Below are 3,105 nucleotides of genomic sequence, written 5' to 3' on the forward strand. Positions count from 1 at the left end.
TTGTCTTAAAGAATTTTGTACCAGGAGGATGAAATTAAAAGCTATCGTCGCGAAATTCGGTTAGAAATTTCAGCAAAATCTTCATTTTTGTTTTTAAAAAAACCGTTGGAGAAGTCAGATAACAAATCCACAGTCAAGTAAAAGATGATCTGCCATCGCAAAACTGTGCCGTACATTAAACTTTTTTCGATAGAGTTCATAAATAATCCCATAAAATTGCTTTTTTGCTTCGAATCGTATTCATTTTGCATGAAGCTGTCATTTTCGTCTGCCCAACAGCCTAATTATACTAATTTACTGTGCCCTATTCTCGCTCTTAATATTCTCTGGATTACGTTCTAGAGGCAAAAGCTTTTAAGAACTAAATGTCATTAAAAAATATAGAAGAATCAAATAAAATGGGGATAATTTTATGCACAAGGAAATTCAAAAGCTGATTAACTTTTATGTATTTTATGCCTTGGCTGCCGAAAAAAAATTGTCGAGAACCATGTGAAGGTAGAATTGAAATACTTGTTTCACTTCATTATTATTCTTTATAAAGTTTACTGCATACTTACTCTACTGCACATAAAACATGAGATAAGACTCGAATAAGCAGTTAAAGTTAAAAAAATACTCCTTACCCGACCAAGTGTTTCAAAAAATTCAAACGTTTGCTCTGCGAACCTCCGAAGAAAAGAAAGCGAGGATATAGAAATACCAAATGATTGAATGCAAAATCAGCTAAACTTGTGAAAATTTTGAAAATTATGCTAATTTAAGTTTTTTGTATATTTGATCAATTTCGTCAATTATGACAAGTAAACGAACTGGAAAAAAAAATTAAATTTTAGACAAATTTATCAAAATGACTGTTTCGTAAAAATGTATAAATTTGATGAAAATGACAAAACGGCAAAAATGATAAAACTTACAAAATTGTCAAAACGTCAAAATTTGAAAATTGACAAAATTGACGAATTATTACAAAACACCACACAATAAACAAAAAATTACAAGATTGACAAAATTGACAAAACTGACAGACTTGACAAAATGACTACAAACTTAACCTAATTGACAATATATAAACAAAAATGACAAAACTTGCAATATTGGTAAAAATTTACCAAACTGTCAAAATTAGTCAAATTGACAAAATTGATGAAATTTTCATAAATGACAAATTTGACTAAATTGAAAAAAATGATAAAATTGAGAAAAATGATCAAATTTACCATAATGCCATTATTGACACAGTTTACCAAATTGACATACATAAATAGCCAAATTATCAATAAATTACATAAATCAAGAAACTGACAATATTGACAAAACTGACAGAATTGAAAAAAAATTATAGAATTGAAAAAAAAATCCATTCCAAATATTTACAAAATGAACAAAATGGAGAAAACTTACATAATTGACTCATTTCACAAAATTAACAAATTCAACAAAGTTGATAAAATTTACAAAATTGACATCAAAATTTTGTCAATCTTGTTAATTTTGTCAATTTTGTGCATGGTTTAAATAATGTAGATTTTGTGTTAATTCGACTATTGTATCAATTTTGCAAATATTTTGATTTTTGTCAGTTTTGTCATTCATGTCAATTTCGTCAATTTCATCAATTTTGTCAAAATGTTTATGAAAGTTTTGAGAATTTTGTCATTGTTCTAAATCCTGTCAGTTTTGTCGATTATGTCAATTTTATCAAATTTATCCATTTTGCCGATTTTGTCAGTTTTGAAAAATTTGATCAATTTGGCAATTTTATCTTTTTTATATTTAGAACCAACATTGTCAATTTTGTCAAATTTGCAAATTTTGTAATATTTGACAATTTTGACAATTTTGTCAATATTGTCAGTTTTATCATTTATGTTAGTTTTGTTTTTTTGGTCAATATGTCAATATGCCCATGTCACTTTTGTCAATTTTGTGAAATTTGAATATGCGACATATTCCTTCCTGTGGTCAAGCTTTGATCGTCATGATGAAATTTCTCAAATTTAAAATTTTGAAAATTTTGTCACTTTTGCTTCGAAGTCAATTTTGTAAATGTTTTTTCCTTATGGTCATATTTGTATTTTTTTTTTAATTTTGTCAAGGCTACTGCAAGCGCGCCCATTGCCTATCGCGCCTATGACGTCATGAAAAAATGACGTCATTTCTTTTATCATCTTGATTAGTGAATGCTGGATGTTGCTAGCAAGCCAAATGGACACGTGATCATTTTATGATGTTTACTATAAAAAAGAAAATTTCAAACTATTTTGTTATATTTTCGTTTTTTGAAAAACTTTTTCCGACATCGTCAGAACTCGTCGAGCTGATTCGATAGATACCTATAAAGGTAGATCTAAGACCCATGATTAATGATCTGTCAAATCGACCGATAGATTCACCATTCTGTAAGAAAGGCAAAAACACGAGATAATTTTTTATTGTATTGCGAGTAGCCAAAAAATATTCAAACAAAGAGAGCTTTTTACGTGGTAAAAATGTGGCATTGAAAATTTCTCTCATGAAATGTTTTTTGGGTGATTCGGAGTCAAAAGAAATTTATATTTTTGATAAAGAATTCGTTGAAAAGAGTGTGAAATGCTTTAAAATACTCAACACATTATTGCGTTCTAATCAATGCATTTTATACCTTATGTTTTCTGATATCTAAAAAAAATATTCTGAACAGTGGCTCTAGAGAGCATAATTGGTCAAGTCATGGAGCGTTTTGCTTGGAAGATTTGTTAAAGAGTCGTAGTTAGTTGGAGTTGTAACCGAAGTAGAAAATCGCCGTGGTTCGAATTGTCGCCGTAGTACATTGCGAGTCGAAGATCGTTAGCCTTCGTAAAAGTATCGGAAGTCGACGGAAGTGTGGTGGCTCAAAACTAGCCCCCAGTCCGACTGAAGAGGCAATCCGACGGCCTATGTTTGGACACCCGGAAGACGTAGATGGCAATTCGTTGGTAAGTCGTTGTACTTTATTGATTCTCTTGAGATCTTTGGGATTGAAATGCGCTTGCATTGATTTTCAAAGAGCCGACCTATATTCCCAACGATATTGCCAGTTTGCTTCTTCCCTCATTGGAGCGCGAAAACAAATTGTCCCCCCCA

The sequence above is a fragment of the Uranotaenia lowii genome, chromosome 2 (genome assembly GCF_029784155.1).
Source record: "Uranotaenia lowii strain MFRU-FL chromosome 2, ASM2978415v1, whole genome shotgun sequence".
Taxonomy (NCBI): Eukaryota; Metazoa; Arthropoda; class Insecta; order Diptera; family Culicidae; genus Uranotaenia; species Uranotaenia lowii.